This window comes from Mustela erminea, chromosome 21, assembly GCF_009829155.1.
Source record: "Mustela erminea isolate mMusErm1 chromosome 21, mMusErm1.Pri, whole genome shotgun sequence".
In the NCBI taxonomy this organism is placed as follows: domain Eukaryota; kingdom Metazoa; phylum Chordata; class Mammalia; order Carnivora; family Mustelidae; genus Mustela; species Mustela erminea.
Window position 1 is genome coordinate 1,035,296 of NC_045634.1, and position 18,880 is coordinate 1,054,175.

Here is an 18,880-nt window from a genome sequence, read left to right on the forward strand (position 1 = left end):
TATCACGAGAACAGAAAAATGAATAAAAGTTCTTTTATAAGAATGACTTCAATCTGGGATTTCAGGTGTATTTGAATGGTGAAACTAGTAACTGAGGTTTCCAAGTTCTTATCCAGATTATTAAAATACTTTATTTCACTTTCACTTATTTTTTATGGAAACATAATTAACATATAATATTATATTAATTGTAGGTATATAATATAATGACTCAAAAATTCTATATATTACTCATTGTTTATCATAAGTGTGTCCTTAGTTCCCTTTATCTGTCTCACCCATTCTTCCCTCACCTTCCTTCTGGTAACCACCAGTTTGTTCTCTGTATATGGGTTTGTTTTTTTTGTTTATCTAATTTTTCTTTGTTTGCACATTTGTTTTGTTTCTTCACTTCCACATATGAATGAAATTATATGGAATTTCTCTTTCTCTGTCTGACTTATTTCACTTAGCTTTATACCCTCTAGTCCACCCATGTTGACACAAATGGCAAGTTCATGCTTGTTTATGGCTGAGTAATATTCCATCATATATGATGTGGGTGTGTCTGTATATACTGTATGTATGTACCGATCTTCTTTATCTATTCAACTATTGATGGACACTTGGGTTATTTCCATATCTTGGCTGTTGTAAATAGTGCTGTCAAATATAGGGGTACATGTATCTTTTCGAATTAGTGTTTTCATTTTCTTTGGGTAGGTAACCACTAGTGGAATACTGGATCATATGGTAATTCTATTTTTAATTTTTTGAGGAACCTCCACACTGTTTTCCACAGTGGCTGCACCGATTTGCTTTCCCACCAATAGTGCACAAAGATTCCTATTTCTCCACAGCTTCACCAACATGTATTATTTCTTGTCCTTTCAATTCTAGCTATTCTGACAGGTGTGAGATGTTAGCTCAATGTGGTTTTCATTTGCATTTTCCTGATAATGAGTGATGTTGAGCATCCTTTCACGTGTTTGTTGGCCATCTAGATGTCTTCTTTAGAAAAATATTTGTTCAGGTCCTCTGCCTATTTTTTTAATTGGATTATTTTGTTCTAAGTTCTTCACATATTTTTGATATTAAGTCCTCATGGATATATCATTTACAAATAACTTCTCCTATTTAGTAGATTGCCTTGTCATTTTGTTGATGGTTTCCTTCACTATGCAAACACTTTTTTATTTCAGTGTAGTCCCAATAGTTCAATTTTATTTTTGTATCCCTTGCCTTAGGAGACATATCTAGAAAACTATTTCTATGGCCAATGTCAAAGAAATTACTGTCTATGTTTTTTTCTAGGATTTTAATGGTTTCAAGTCTCACATTTAAGTCTTCAATCAATTTTGAGTTTATATATTGTATGGTATAAGAAAGTGTTCCAGTTTTATTCTTTTGCGTATAGCTATCCAGTTTTCCCAGCACCATTTGTGGAAGTGACTGTCTTTTCCATTGTATATTTTTGTCTTCTTGTCATAGATATTCCTCTATGACATATAATTGACCATACTAGCATGGGCTTGTTTCTGGGTTTTCTATTCCTTTTTACTGGTCTTTATGTCTCTATGTCTATTTTTGTGCCTGGGCTATTCTGTTTTCATTATTACAGCTTTATACTATATCTTGAAACACAGAATTGTGATACCTCTAGCTTTGTCAGTCATTCCCAAGATTACTTTGGCTATTTGGGGTCTTTGTGGAAAGGATTTTTTTTTTTTTTAAGGAAACACTTTTATTTATTTATTTATTTGTTTGTTTGTTTATTTATAATTTTTTATTTCTTTTCAACGTAACAATATTCCTTGTTTTTGCACCACACCCAGTGCTCCATGCAATCCGTGCCCTCTCTGATATCCACCACCTGGTTCCCCCAACCTCCCACCCCCCCACCCCTTCAAAACCCTCAGATTGTTTTTTAGAGTCCGTAGTCTCTCATGGTTCATCTTCCCTTCTAATTTCCCTTAGGATTCGTATTTGTCCTTGGATTTAATCTTTTGAGGCACAAAAGTCTTTTTAGCAGTTTGTATTTTAATAAGTCTTCTTTTCCCCTTTTTCCTTTAGTCTCAGGTACACTGTAAGCTGTGTTTACCTTTCAAAGACATGATAATTAATATATATAGCTTTAAGAAACAGAGAAAGAAAGGAAATTTGTTCAAGAAGGATTTCGGTTTTCTAAAACCAAAAATTTACAAGCCTTTTGAGATAAACAGATTGATAAAGGAATGGGTAAACTTTGAATTGCCTCCAGAGCTGACTTTTGCTTTGCAAAAGATTTTTAAGACAGTTGTTCTCAATTCCTCAAAGAATTAGGCTGTAAATTAAATGACTTCATAGGCTGATCTATATATCAAACTATATTATTCTACATACTCTTCTTTCCCTCTAGGTACATAGTCTTAAATATTTCTGGCAGTACTGAATAACCCCTCTTGTGTATAAGATGGGCTACCAAAAAGAGTGAAAGAATATTGTCTTTCCCAAATCCAGAGTCACTCCCAAAAATAACCAAAAGAAAGGGGCAACAACCTGAATGTCCCAGACAGTCAGAAAGCCAAACCCAGTTATGCAAGATGAGACGAGTAAAAAGGAAATGGTTAGTTCTGGGAGAGGAAGGATCAATAAACGAGTTTGGATTTGTAAAGGAAATGGCAAGGTGAAATTTTATTTTTCAATCTCAAGTGAACATTACAGACAGAGATTTAGAAGAAATTATTCTTGTAAGAATTTTTAACCTTTGCTTTCTTCTGCCATTTTTTATAGGATCCCGTCGGCAGATCTGGTAGCTATCAGAGTTTCCCCTTAGCTGTTTAAGTGAATATTGTAGCAATTTACCGGAAAATCCCTCAGTTTTGTCAACTCTGGGAGGGGCCCATTTGGGAGCCCTCCTTTGAAGATAGGTGTAGGAGTGTCTATAAGGCCATTAACTTGGTGGACTTTTGTTTTCGGTTGTGTCATCTTTTCAGAATGGAAAAACAATTCAGATGGGCTTCACTAATAGAATGATTACTCAAAGGAGGATAAAAGGGAGCTGTAGGAGTGATACTGATGCAGGCAGGCTGGTTCCAAGGACCCAGAGTGGTTCCTATAGGACCAGTCAAGGGAGCCCTTGGCTTTGTACAAGATGGAAATTAAACAGGAGCTGAGAGGAAGTAAGAGCAAAGTTTATTGGACACATGAGGAGAGCAGTTACAGACAGAGCATCTGGGAGACTCAGAAAAGAAAAGGAGCCTGAGTCTCATCTTTGCTTGGCATCTGTAGTTTTTACTGAGGATGGTGGTCTGGTGTACATGTCCTTGCAGGCATCTAGGAGCTGGTTGGACAAGAGCAAGTGTAGGGTGTTCTGCCTAAATTGCTTATGCCCTGGAGCCAGGGGCGTTGATGAGTCAGTGGTCTTGGAAAACATATATGACAACTTCAGTAGTTACTCTTTAGGTATTATCTAGTGAGCTGGAAGACTCCAAAGAAATCATGAACTCCTTGATCTTTATGAGGAGGACACACATTAAGGTATGTGTAAGGTGGAGGTGCAAATCCTAGCAGAAGAGAAGCAGAAGGAGCAAGGAAAAAAACCCACTTTTTTTCATAGGATCCCTTTAATTTCCTTGACTCAATATGAGTCTTAAAGTTCTTGTCTTAGATACCTCTTAGATCTTCAATTTTTCTTTAGTTTTTGCAATGAACCTTTCAGTGAAATTATTTGGAGATTTTGAAATCTTTTCAGAGTCTTCTGATTGCCTGTTTTAATTGCCTGTTTCCCATTCTGTTTAATTTAGGAATCCTTACTGTCAAGTGCACTTCTTAAATGATCTTATCTAATTGAAACATTCCCTACGGTGGCCATTGGAATTCTAGAATTTTGCCATTTCTGTAGATACTCACAGCTCCTAGCACCATAGTTTTTAGCCTTTAGATAAGCAGGTATGCCAGAAGTTGATGCTCTTACTACTTTGGATTTTAAGCATCCTATTAGCTAAGTTTTATTTACACAAAATAAGACAAATGAATCTGTGCACCTTAACATACCAGCAGTAAACAAAAGAAGTTGCTGTGGACTGGCCAAGAAAAGGCCATGTGTACCCTCAACAATTTAAACCAGTACATGGAGACTGGGATGGGAAATGGGTGAAGGACCAAACCAGTAAACTACAGTAAACAGGGACTGTGGACTGCAAATTGGGAAAGGACTCCCATGTGAAATCACAGACTGAACCAAGGACTGAGAACTGGTACTCTGTCAGAGCCTCCTGTTAGTCTAGACTGACCCATTAACCCTGGACTAGAAAGCCAATTAAGGTCAGTAGCTCAAATACAAAAAGGGCAAAGCTCAAAACTAGAGGAACTTATCAACAGCCCTAGGAAACTGCTCAAAGGGCTTCATGGAACATCATTCCTATGCTTTTCATTTTCCCCAAATGCCATCAGAAGTTCTTTTCAGATCCTAACACTGTCACCAAATCTGTTAAAAAAACAAAATGCAGCCAAGTAAGTTTGAAGATCTAATTGGTTTTATCAAATGATTTGTGAATCAAGCAGCATATTGTCTGTCAAGTAGAAGGAAACTCCACTGAGCTAAACAAAGCAAGTTTTCAAAAGCAAAAGGGGAAATTAAAAAAAGGAAGAAAAGAATATATTAGTGGGGTACCTGGGTGGCTCAGTAGGTTAAGCGTCCAACTCTTGATTTCAGCTCCAGTCGTGATCTCAGGGTCATTAGATTGAGCCCTGCATAGGGCTCTGTAATGGGTATGGAGCCACCTTAGGATTCTCTCTCTTCCTCTGGTTGTCACTCCCCCTACACCACCCCACCCTGCCCCACTGTCTCACATAAATAAATAAATAAATAAATAAATAAATAAATAAATAACAGAGAGAGAGAGTGTGTGAAGAGAAAAAGAAAAGTAGACATTAACAAGGAATGATTGTTTAGGAAATGTTACCCTCCTGAGGGGAATGGAAGGGGTCTATCAGTAATTGTCCTTGGTTTCACCAGCAAATATATGTTGACTGCTTAAAGTTTATATTCCCCAGGGTTGAAACTGAAGTTAAGTTAGATATTAAGTCTTAGTCGACTAATTTGGGGACTTAATCTAAGTGATGCCATTTTGGGCCTGTGGTTTTCTAAACCATGGAATGAGTTTTAATATAAGAAATGTGATAAACTAGGGGCGCCTGGGTGGCTCAGTGGTTAAGCCTCTGCCTTCGGCTCTGGTCATGATCCCAGGACCCTGGGATCGAGCCCTGCATCAGGCTCTCTGCTCAGCGGGGAGCCTGCTTCCCTTCCTCTCTCTCTCTGCCTCTCTGCCTACTTGTGATTTCTGTCTGTCAAATAAATAAATAAAATTATAAAAAAAAAAAAAAAGAAATGTGATAAACTAGAAACAGTAGTGGAGGGTGAAAATATTTAGAAAGAAGTCAGAGCCAGAGCTAAGAATTATGAAACCCAGTGTATCAATACATAAGAAAATGGACCAGGAGAGGTTGAATATGGTGGTAAGTTCTGGTTGGCCTTCATTTGATAAATGATGATTATTAGAACAGATGAGATGTCTGGCAAGCAATAGCTGATCTCAAATTTCAAATGCCCTGATTTCATCCAAAGCATTTCTATTACTAGAAATAACTAAGCCACAACTGAAACCACAGGGGACTTCTTCGGATATTTGAAGATGTTTCCATATTTCCCCAAGTCTTCTTTTATTCAGGCTAACTCTCCCCAATTCCTTTAACTATCCTTCACTTAACATATGCATTCTTCTCTGGAGAATTGCACTTGGTTGTGATTGATTTTATCTCAATACCAAACAAATATTCTTTTTTTTTTTTTAATTTTTTAAGTTTTTATTTATTTATTTATTTGACACAGAGAGAGAGAGAGATCACAAGTAGGCAGAGAGGCAGAGAGAGAGAGAGAGGGAAGCAGGCCCCCTGCGAGCAGAGAGCCAGATGCGGGCTTGATCCCAGGACCCTGAGATCATGACCTGGGCCAAAGACAGAGGCTTAACCCATCGGGCCACCCAGGTGCCCCTACCAAACAAATATTCTAAAGGTGATCTAAACAAAGGAGAATAGGGTGAAACTATCTAACCTTTTCTCCGCACACCCTAAAATTGCTTCACTGAGCCAAAGAAAGACCCTGACATTTTCTTTGTTGCTCCCCTTCCTGTCTTCACGTCCTTCAAATGAACACAGGCCTGAACAAAAATTTGCTCATTGATGACAAGTAAGGAGAACAATATGAATAATAATGGTGATGATAAAATGATGAAACTCAGGGCAATCCATGGGCGATAGAGATCCCACAGAACTCACATTAGCACTCATGAGGTTGGCAATGAATGGGTTTTGTTTTGTTTGTTTGTTTAACCTGAACCTTATATACAAGACAAAGAATGTGAGTTGCTCAAGGACCTGCAGTTCTAATGCCCAGGTTACTTCCTGGTTTAAATCAGGTAGTGCAAGCCCAGAGTGGTCACGTGGCTTCTAGAGGGGCCTCACTTATCCCCCACATAATGGCCTTACACACTGGGAAATTCTGACTTATACAAGAGGCACCACAGAAAGGAGTACTCAACATCCTGCTCCAATCTGGGACTCTATTGTTTGTTAAATTATATCGTTAGGCTTAATGAAAACTAAAATCTATTTTAAGATAGATATACTTTGAATTCACTGAGTTACAAACCTCAGTTTGTTTGATGTGGAATGATCACCTCTTTTCTGAAAAGCAACCCAAGTTATCATATATCAGACCATGGCCTCATAGTCAGATTACCTGTTAAATCAACATTAATAATAAACAGGAGGAAATATAGTTGGGGAATGTAGGGTTCAGTACTATAAGATCTGGTTTGGGGCCACTCCTTTTTTACTGGCTCTACTAGTTAATGTTAAGCATCATAAAAACAAAATTAATGATAAATTAATTATGAAGTAAATAAGGGTCATTCTTGGCATTAAAAAGTAAAAGAAATACCAAATACATTAATTATAAACTTTGAAAATCACATAAAATGTTAAACATATAATTAGAGTAAATGAAACTGAAGACTACATATCCACAGCAGACAGATGGGGAGGAAGGTTGTGCTAAGATCATTAGATTGAGATCTAGTGTTTAGCTCCCTGATTTAGCATAAGCATAAGTAATCACCCTCCTGGGAGGAAGGAGAAAAGCTAGAGTGGGAGGGACGGAGGGAAGGAAAGAGAGGTAGGAGGCAGGAAGGAGGAAGAAAGGCCCTTATAGGAAGTACCACAGGGGTTTATTATAATTTATGAGTTGTCTAGTCACTCTACATCAGAAATCTGCACAAATAAACCAACCCAGAACACCATAGAATAAATCACTATACAACTCTGAGCTTCTTCAGGCATACTGTTCATATTCCAGAGAGTTCCGTATTAGACTGCAGGGTTGATCCTTACACTAATGGTTCCAGTGAGCCACACCTCCCAGTGTCTCTTCCCTTGTGTAGCTCCTCCAGTGTTGACTCTCGGTGTGGCCTGTAGCTTTCCTCAGCTGAGAGTGTGGTTCGCACGTGTGCTCCGACACACGGGGACTTGGCCCCAGGGAATGCTACGACTGCCACGTGAAGACTCCTTGAAAGTAAGAGGCTACAGGCAGGGATAGGTCCAGGGGTTCCGGCCTGTCATTAAAGATAACTGATACAAGCTGGAAAGATCAAACCAGAGAAATAAATTCTTCTAATTAAGAAACATTCCTAAAATCCTAGAGCCTTAAAACCCTACTATGTGTTCAGCCTCACTGAGAACCCCAACTGCCTCTGTGACTGCCCCACGAATTCTTACCAATCCTTTACCAACAAGCTATAAAAAAGAGGGAGGGAATGTAAGATAAACTTTATGATAATGTAAAGGAGGATAACTTTTCTTCACTTCAGGTTTCTTCGATGGTCTAATAATTAAATTGACGGAAGATAGATTAACAGGAGAAATATAAATTTAATTTATATGCTCATCAAAACATAATATTCAAAGAAGTGACCAAAGCAGGTAGCTTTTCTATCTTTTAGAAACAATAAATTTGTGAAAAATTAACAGGATAGAGAATTTTGAGCTTAGGATAGTACATTAGTGAAGTAACAAGACTTGTTTAGATAGTCTTTGCAGCCCTGAATTCTCTCTTTACTTCCTGGAACAGGGAGGGTGCCTTTCACATGTGAGATTTGTTTTCTGCTTTCAGGAATACAAAGGAGGATAAGTGTCTTTTTGCAGTAGCTGTTGCTTAAGTAACTTTAATTTTTAAAAGTCAATATGCCAAAGTTGTACATTTGGAGGACCCCTACCCCATCAATGACCATCAGTTTGCCATACACAAGATGTAGATCCTTCCAGGTTGAGGTAATCTGTCTTCTGAATGCTCACGGCTTTGTCTCTGTGGTCTTCATGGTATTTATACTTTCTACCCCTCTAGTAAAGTTATTACAATGGTTTTTGTTTATAGTATTTCTCCTTTTTAGATATCATGCTTATTGCCATAGAGACTGTTTCTTGTTACCTCCCTCCCCAGCAATAATAGGCATTTACTCCATGTTTGACAGATAAGCAGAAGAAATCAATCATTTCCCTTTCACTCTAGCAATGGAAAGTATACCCCTGCAGATTTTAAACATGTTGAGTGAGTAGGAAAAGAAGGAAAAGCAGGAAGAGAAGGAAAAGAAAGAAGAAAAGGAGACCCATGTGTGACTTCTTTTCTTTCAAATACCCTAGAAGTAGCCTTCTTGATTCTGTCTATATATTTTGCCCTACCTATAATGAAACAAAAAGTTTCATTATAAAAAATATATACTTTTAGGAAATACTGTGAGGAGTTTAATAGAACAGAATTCCATTCTAACTACAATATCTGTTAAGTTGGATCAAGATGAAAATTTTTAAAAAACCAAAACAAGTATTTTCTCACAACGTTTTCAGACCTCACTAAGAGCTCTCTCAGGAGAGTACTACATTCTTTGCCCTGATTTGTGGGCTCAGAAATCCAACTTTGTTGAGCCTTCAGTTCTTTTATTAGGCAGGAGGGAGATATGAAATGAATAAAATGCATGAGTTGATCCAAAGGAGTTTATAATCTAGTTGGATAACCAAGGACAACAAAACTATTGAATAATAATTTGAGAGGGTACACGACTAAAATTGCAATACCAAGCATAATAATAATCCTTCTGGGCCAGAGTCCTAGAAATGCTATGTATTTAAAAACACTAGTTACTTATATGTGTGTCATTCACATCCTAAGGATAAAAGATTTATATCATTGTATGTAATGAAAGATCATTTGAAAAATAGTAAAAATTCAAGGGAAAATAAATATAGAGGTATATTATTCTCTGGCAAGATAATAATATAATCCCCGTAAATTATCCCCTCCTTTCCTACAGAATAGCATCTCATCTCAAAACATTCAAGTTAAATGAGCCAGTCTTGGGATTAAGATAATTCCATAAAATATGTTGATAATTTCTCAGGCTACAAAGCCTAAATTGAGCTTACCCTGACTATTCAGAGGGGTACTGATTCTTCCTGGGCAAACCCAAATTTAGATTCATTCATTTATTCAACAAACATGTATTAAGGACCTACCTCATATCATGTACTGGGCTAGATAGACTCTGGGTATGCAAATATACGAAGACAAAGTTCCAGCTTTACCATCATGCAGGGGAAATGACAGAGACAGCAGAGCATAGGGGAAAGAGCCTTGGACTGAATGTTAGAAGTCCTGAATCCCAGCCTTCGCCCCACCACTACCAGTTTACTATATAACGGTACAGTGAACTGTGTTTACTGTGTAAACTAGGCAAGTCATTGAACTGGCCTGTAACTAAGTGTCTTCATTTGTCAATTAAGATCAAAGGCCTGTCTCACCTAACATGTTGTGAACACTGAATGAAATAGTTTGAAAGTGTTCTGACATGTTAATCTCTACAGATTTATGATGCCATTACCATTTACAGCACACACAGAGGACTAAAAACTATTTCTATCTGTTAAGTGTCATCTCTTCAGTGGCATGTGTTACCTCCTGAAGTGTACCTAGGAAATACTATTTTTAAAAACAGATGATTTGAGTCTTTTGTTCCTGAGCATTTAACTAGACTTTTTATTCAGCCAATTTAGGAGAGCTGCTCACCAGGTAGCAAAACAAACAATAAATTTTATGCTTTTAGAGGAGGCATTTCAAGATGGCAGCTTAGGAAAATCCTAAACTTACCTCCTCCCATGGATAAAACAAACATGTAGCTACATATACAACAGTTTCCTCTAAAAAACCCCTAAGAACTAGGTCAACAGGTCTTCCATAACCAGGAATTAAAAGGCCACATCCAGATGGGTAAGAAAAACAGAGACACAGTCTCTCCAAAAACCCCACCCACAACATGTGACCCACACCAGGAGGAGTTGGGAGGGATCTCATACACACAGAGCTTCTCTCTGAGAAGCAAAGGGTTTGTGCCCCACACTCAGCACCCCAGTCCTTGGGTCCTAACCTGAGAGATAAGATCCCAGAACATCTACCTCCAAAAACCAATAAAGCTTACATCCAAGAGAAACATAGGGTTATAGGAGATGGAAATTCTGTTCTTGGAAGGCTCATACATAGACTCTTTTGATCCAGGACCCAGCACAAAAGTAGCAGATTAAAAAGCACCTAGATCATATGTGAGGAAGATTCATTTGCTAACATTAAGACATCTGCCAACAGGCCAAAAGCCTTTAGGGACTCTCTGGGGACAAAGGCACTAGTAGATGCTATTTTTGGCAGTCTCCTTCTACCTTCTTTTTTTTTTTTTTTTTTTTTTTTTTAAAGATTTTATTTATTTATTTGACAGAGAGAAATTACAAGTACACTGAGAGGCAGGCAGAGAGAGAGAGAAGGAAGCAGGCTCCCTGCTGAGCAGAGAGCCCGATGTGGGACTCGATCCCAGGACCCTGAGATCATGACCTGAGCCGAAGGCAGCGGCTTAACCCACTGAGCCACCCAGGCGCCCCCATCCTTCTACCTTCTATGCCAACAAAGGCAGGCAGCATCTTTACACTCTATCTCTACCTAGCTGGCCCCAACCCACTGTATGACCTGCTGAGCAAGTGTCCTGCTCCTCCACAGGCTGGTGCCCTGCCATAGCCTATTGCTCCTGTAGCTGCTGCTAGACTCAGCAGGTCTGAAACAATTAGAGAGACCGTGTGAGAGACAATCAAGAGCTAGGAAACGGTTAAGATAAGGTTCATCTCCTACACAGGGCTACTCCTTCAAGACTAACAGAGATAGCTGTTTCACTTAATACATAGAAACAAGCACAGATAGTCAGCAAAACAAGGAGACAGAGGAATATGTTCCAAGTGAAAAAACATGATAACACCCCAGAAAAAAAGAGCAAAGCTTTAGAATGTTTACAAATTTTACTTGCTGTCAACTTAAAATAGATCATTATATGTCAATCAACATGATATACCATATTAATGAAATGAAGATTCAAAATCATATAACCGTCCCAGCATATGCAAGAAAAACATTTGACAAAATTCAACATACACGTGTAAGAACTCTCAGCAAAGTGGGTATAAAAACAATGTACCTCGACATAATAAAGGCCATCTGTGGGGAAGCCTTCAGTCAACATCATATTCAATAGCAAAAAGCTGAAAGCATTTCTGTAAGATCAGGAATAAGATAAGGATGCCCACACTAGCCAATTTTATTCAACATAGTATTGGAAGTCCAAGCCAGAGAAATTAGGCAGGAAAATGAAATAAAAGTTATCCAAATTGGGAAGAAAGAAGTGAAACTGTCACTATTCATGGATATGGTTTTATACAGAGAAAATCCTAAAGATTTACCAAAACACTCTTAGAACTAACAAACAAATTCAGTAAATTTGCAGAGTATAAAATCAATATACAGGCATACCTTGTTTTATTGTACTTCACAGATACATCGTGTTTTGTACAAACCTAAGTTTTGTGGCAGGCCTATATCAAACAAGTCTATTGGCACCATCTTTTAACAACATTTGCTCATTTCCTATCTCTGTCACACTTTGGTAATTCTTACAATATTCCAAACTTCATCATTTTTATTATATTTGTTGTGGTGATCTGTGATCAGTGATATTTGATGTTACTACTGTAATTATTCAGGAGCACTATGAACTACACCTATATAAAACAGCAAACTTAATCAATAAATGTGTGTTTTGACTGCTTCATCAACTGACTGTTCTGCCTCTCTCTCTTTCCTTATGCCTCTATTCCCAGAGGCACAACAATACCGAAATTAGGCCAGTTAATAACCCTAGAATGGCCTCTAAATGTTCAAGTGAAAGGAAGAATCAATCATGTGGCAAACTACATTATTGTCTTATTTTCAATTGGCATCGCCACCCCAACCTTTAGCAACGACCACCCTGATCATGCAGGAGCCATCAACACCAAGGCAAAACCTTCTATCATCAAAAAGATTTCAATTCACTGAAAGTTTGAATGATAGCATATTTTATCAATAAAGTATTTTTGATTAAGGTGTGTACATTGCTTTTTTTAAGCATGATGTTATTTCAAACTTAAGAGTATAGTATAGTGTAAATAGAACTTTATATATGCACTAGAAAACAAAAAAAAATTGGATTGCTTTATTTGATATTTATTTTATTGTGGTGGTCTGGAACTGGTCTGTAATATCTGTGAAGTATGCTTATATAAAAATATGTTGTGTTTTTATACACTAACAATGAACTATCAGAAAGAGAAAAAAAAATTTAGATTTTATTTATTTGTGTGTCAGAGAGAAAGAGAAAGAGAGCACAGGCAAGGTGAGTGGCAGGCAAAGGGAGAAGCAGAATCCCTACCCATTGAGCAAGGAGCCCAATGCAGGACTCTATCCCAGGGATCATATGACCCTGGGATCATAACCTGAGCCAAAGGCAGACACTTAGACTGAGCCACGCAGGCATTCCTCAGAAAGAGAAATTAAGAAAACAATCTCATTAACAATTATATCATAAGAATAAAATACCTACAGATAAATTTAGCCAAGGAAGTCAAAAGACCTATACACTGAAAAATATAAGACACTGATGAAAGAAATTGAAGAAGACATAAATAGGTATTCCATGAATTAGAAGAATCAATAATGTTTAAATCAATATTGTTAAAATCTCCATATTAAGCAAAATAATCTACAAATTGGTTGGTAATTCTAATAAAATTCCAATGTCATTTTTTACAGAAACAGAATAATTCTAAAATTTGTATAGAACAAAAAAAGATCCTGAATAACCAAGTCATCTTGAGAAAGAAGAACAAAGCATGAGACATTACACTCCTGGATCTCAAACTGTATTACAAAGCTATAATAATGAAAACAATATGGTATTGACATAAAAACAGACACAGCAGATCAATGAAATATAGAGAGCCCATATGTATACGGTCAATTAAATTATGCATAGGAGGCCAAAAATACACACTGAGGGAAAGGAGAGTCTCTTGGATAAATGGCATTGGGAAAACTGGACATCCACATGCAAAAGAATTGATCACTTTCTTATATCATACACAAAAATTCACTCAATAAAGATAAAAAATCTGAATAAGATACCAGAAACCATAAAACTCCTAGAAGAAAACAAATAGTAAGCTCTCTGACATGACTCTTGGCAACACTTTTTTTTATCTGACTCCAAAGACAATGGCAACAAAAACAAAAATAAGTAAATGGGACTACATCAAATTTAAAACTTCTGCACAGTGGAAGAAATTATCGACAAAATTAAAGGACAATCTACTGAATGGGAGATCTTATAAATTATGTATCTGACAAAGGGTTAAAATCCAAAATATAATAAGAACAAATACAACTCAATAACAGCAACAACAAAAACAGTTCAACTAATAAATGAGCAGAGGATCCAAATAGACATTTTCCAAAGAAGATATATAAATGGCCAACAGGCACATGAAGAGATGCTCAACTTCACTAATTATCAGAGAAATGTAAATTGAAACCATGACTATCTCACACCTGTCATAATACCTATTATCAAAAAGATAAGAAATAACAAGTATCAAGGACATGGAGAAAGGGGGTACTCTTGTGTACTCTCAGTGGGAATGTGAATTGGTGAAATCACTATGGAAAACAATATGGAACTTCCTCAAAAACTTAAAAATTGACTGCCATATGATTCACCAATTCCACTTCTGGGTATTTATCTAAAGAAAATAAAAACACTAGATCAAGAAGATATCTGGACTTCCAGGTTCGTGGCAGTGCTATTTATAATAGCCAAGTTACAAAAACAATGTAAGTGTCCACCAATGGATGAATGGATAAAGAAATTGTGGTTGGTGTGTTCAGCCCTCTGTCTATCCACAGTAGAATACTACTCAGTCATGAAAAAGATTAAAATCTTGCCTTTTGAAACATGGAAGGACTTTGAGGGTATTATGCTAAGCAAAACAAGTCATACAGAGATAGTTAAATACCATATGATTTCACTTATATGTGTAATCTATTAAAACAAAACTCACAGATACAGAGAAACAGACTGGTGGTTGCCAGAGGGGAGGAGATTTGGGGAGGTAGGTAAAATGGCCGAAGGAGATCAAGGAGTACAAACTTCCAATTATAAAACAAAGTCATGGAGATGGAATGTACAGTGTGACGACTAGTCAATAATATTGTATCACATATTTGAAGGTTGGTAGGAGTAACCCTGACAGTTTCTATCTTAAGAAAAAAAGTTTGTATAACTATATAAGGCTGGATGGAAACTAGATTTATGAGGATTACTTTATAATGTATACATATGTTGAATCATTATGTTGTGTATCTGAAACAAACATAATGTTACATGTCAATTATACTTCAATTAAAAAAATAATCAGGCCATGAAAAGCACTCAATAAATGCCAGATAAACACACACACACACACACACACACACACACGCACGCGCCCACGTCATCCAGTACTGGCCAAGAGTTCTTCTTCCTTCATTAAACACTCTTCAAAATCATGTCTGGATGCCAGATGCACTCTTCCTTCCCCTGTCGTGTGCACCACTCCCCTACAAGAAAAGAGTGTGGATTTGAGGCTCCACAGGAAAGCACCAAAGGAAAGCTCACTTAAGAAATAAATTATGTACTCATTTTTAAATTTATCTACATTCACTTTATTCTTTTGGTATTGATTCCTTTATTCCTTCTCATTTTTCCCTTCCTTCTCCTTATACCTCCTCCTTTGGTCAGAACCTAACCCTCAGAATTGATTTGTTGTTTCATCAATACCTCCTTATTATACTTAAAAGGGTCTCAACCTCAGCTTTATTTCCTCCAGAGAGGGCTTGAAGGTTTAATGTGGTACTGTGAGCCCAGGGCTGTAGAGACTGGAGTGGTGTCCTTTACACCAATAGCTGGCCCCAAGGTAGTACAGCCTTGAGGGCAGTTCCTATACATCTCTTCATCAAGGCACAAAGGTGCTTTATGTTAGGAGAGAAACACAGATGGTGGTTCCCTTCACGCTTTCCTGAATTTAGTTAGGAAAATGAGCTAGGTAATTCAACATGGTTTAATAACTAAAGATTATGTGTCAGAAATGGTATTTTTAAATTCTGAATATGCCACTGATTAGCTAGCTCTGTGTTTTTAAACCTTATTTTTGCCTCAGTTCTTTCAGCTGCAGAATGGGGACCAGATATCCAGATTCCATCTAGTTCTGGACATTGTATTATTTATTGTCTTTCAAAGAGAACTTACAAAGGCTTAGTGTTAAATCCCAATGAGGGTTGGCAAATGTGGTTATACACATTCTATATGGGTATAGACTCCATAAGGGAAAGTCTGCCCCCTTTCACATATCTTTATTTGTATAGCATGATCTGTCATTTATTGGCCATAATATTCTACTATGCTAGATGTTGTAAAAATTTCCTTGTCATTAAAATACTAACATGCCAATAAAAACCAACTTTCGGTCATAAACTAAACAATGGCACTCACCACTTTGGCCATAAGCTGGCTCTTATCTAAACATACCCTTTAGGAAAAGGCAAAGTGTGTCCCCTTACCCGAGGGTAGAATGAGCTCCACTTTCCAATTAGAGAACAGTCTTCAGGCAAACAGTATAATGGAGGAAATCGTTAAGTGGAGAGGCCAAGACTTGCTAGGGGACAGAACTCAAGCTCCCTCCAGGAAAGATAAGGAAGTGATTGAGTACACCTGGAGCCCTCGTGTGGGTAGGAGTGTTTGGACTAGAGAGGGAAGTGCTTTCCTCAACAAGATGGCAGGAGGCAATATCTGGGTTTCATAACCAGGAAACAGTGAAAGGAAGGAAAGAAGTGAAAGTTAGATATATTGAGGCAGCCACAAGGAGCCAGACTCTGACACCTGTTGCATCACATTTAAATAACAAGCTGGGTTTGGTGGACCATCCATTTCCGGACAAGTTGTGGGGCTTATTTTAGGATCAGAATCTGACAGATGAATATCTATCTTCATGTTTGTTTTAGGAAAGTCTAGGGATTGCCATTCCTAATCCTTCAAAATCCATAACCAATTAAGTTTGTTTCCATATATTTTAGTCGTTCTCAACCTTGGCCACACATTAGGGTCCCCTGGGATGCTTTGAAAAAACTGTTGATGTCTGTGTGCCATCCCATTCCAATCACTCAAGAACCACTTGGGAGAGTCAGCAAAGGGACAAATATCAATCTCCCCAGGTTATTTTCATATGTGTTTGAGACTCCTTCTGTGCTCACTGGCAGTGAACCCCTATAAAACTAAAGCGAATTTATATACTTTTTGCAAAGATTGCAGGAAGACAAATGTTAGGAAATCAAAATCTGATCTGAATCTGGTCCAAGGAGGAGATCTCCAAGGAGGAATTTGGTTTTGTTAGGATTAAGAGACCTACTCAGATCTACCTGGGAAGGCCCAGGAATGCTACAGTACTTGTAAAAGCTTGTTTCTGCTCCTTTCTCAGAGCTTCAAGCTGTGGGGGGGCTGGGGGGTAGGGGGAAGCTCTGGTTAACATAGACTGTTCACAGATGTCCCATATTACTTGGGGTAGAAGTTATTCAATTCCATCCACAAGCCTCCAATCAGCTGTTCCTCTGGGCCACTATGAGGCTGCTTAACACAGCATTACAGAAATATAAGAGGGCGCCTGGGTGGCTCAGTGGGTTAAGCCGCTGCCTTCGGCTCAGGTCATGATCTCAGGGTCCTGGGATCGAGTCCCGCATCGGGCTCTCTGCTCAGCAGGGAGCCTGCTTCCCTCTCTCTCTCTCTGCCTGCCTCTCCATCTACTTGTGATTTCTCTCTGTCAAATAAATAAATAAAATCTTTAAAAAAAAAAAAAAAAAGAAATATAAGAAACAGAATGTCTTATCATCAACTCAGAACATGGATTTTGAGGAAACACGTTCATAAAAGGTAATTCAGGGAAAAACACTAAAATTAGAATATTTCAAAGATGAATGTAGGGGTGCCTGGGTGGCTCAGTGGGTTAAGCCTTTGCCTTCAGCTCAGGTCATGATCTCAGGGTCCTGGGATTGAGCCCTGCATCAGGCTCTCTGCTCAGCAGTAAGCCTGCTTCCCCCTCTCTCTCTGCCTGCCTCTCTGCCTACTTGTGATCTCTCTCATTCTGTCAAAAAAAAAAAAAAAAAAAAAGATGAGTGTAAAGACCAATAATTTATCTTGATATTTACGAGAATGAAAAAAATAAAAAATCCACATAAAGTCATAAAGAAATGAAAATAGTTCAAAACCAAACCTAACTTCTAGCAGAAAACTGAAATCACAGTTTACCTTCAATACATTTCTTTATGACTGATCACTTAACCAAGATTTATTTTGAGATGTGACCAATTTTTAGTAAAGTTCAGCCATTTTAGTCTTTTTCTTTCACATATACTTCACATGCCCTTCACGGGACAAATGTATAACTTTTTTAAGAATTAAAAACATGGGACAATGAAATCTGTTACACTGGAAAGAAATTAAATTTAAAAAAAGAATTAAAAACATGGTAGGGAAGGGGGTGCCTGAGTGTCTCAGTCGATTTGGATCTGGGTCATGATCCCAGGGTTCTGTTCAGCCAAGAGCTGGATTTTTCCTCTTCCTCTTCCTCTGCCTGCTTCTTTCCCTGCTCACGCTCGCTCTCTCTTTCTCTGTCAAATAAAAAAATAAATAAATATCTTTTAAAAAATGTGGTTGGGGTTTCTGCTATTGATGATAAAATATGACAGGAAAATGGTTATTGGTATTTAACATATTTTATTTTTACAAAGAAAATATCTGAAGATAACTTCCATTTCTGTGGAACCTAAATTGACCTTTACTTATGGAAAGTGAAACGTCTCATCTTTCTGGCAGCACAGGAAGGCTGTGTTGCACATCTCCAAGGGGTGCCTCACACTTCGGCACCCCTTGGCACCCTTGGCACCCCTCCAGGGTACGGTGCCACGCCTGGGTAGCAGGGTTCATGAACAATGTTCTAAAAGGAATGCCAGTTAATGGCTATTAAAATGTAGGCTCTTTGTTTCACTGTATCCATTACTACAAATAAATGACAAATTTTAAAATTTAGCATATAGAAAATAGATATTTAGCATGTCTCTCGGAACACTGGCCATGGATGGGCCTTGGGACATTCCTGAACACGTGCTGGGGACACACACAGTGCATGTCTCTGATGTGCCAATGGCCAGCCAGCAGTAGATGCTCAGCACCAGTCCCCTGCCAATGCCTGGTTGTCCAGACCTCCCATCTACCAGGAGTGTTGCCTGCACACGAAGGTTGCAGTCCTCCCCATAGTGCATCCAAGGTCACAGAATGGGGGAAATGTATTTATTCAGAGCACTGGTCTAAAAGGGTAAAAG

At 38.0% G+C, this 18,880-nt stretch overlaps 1 protein-coding gene and 1 long non-coding RNA gene across 2 annotated transcripts in view; both read right to left on the reverse strand.

The window, feature by feature from the left end:
* The window catches only part of LOC116581620, a 28,191-nt gene extending 10,197 nt beyond the window's left edge, over positions 1–17,994 (reverse strand). The window contains exons 1-2 of the long non-coding RNA XR_004282139.1: positions 17,808–17,994; positions 14,956–15,070 (exon numbers count right to left, since the gene is read on the reverse strand). This is a non-coding gene — a long non-coding RNA (uncharacterized LOC116581620). The remainder of the gene's footprint in view (positions 1–14,955; positions 15,071–17,807) is intronic.
* LOC116582036 (translation initiation factor IF-2-like) overlaps positions 1–18,880 on the reverse strand; it is a 36,930-nt gene that overhangs the window by 11,878 nt on the left and 6,172 nt on the right. The window lies entirely within an intron of this gene.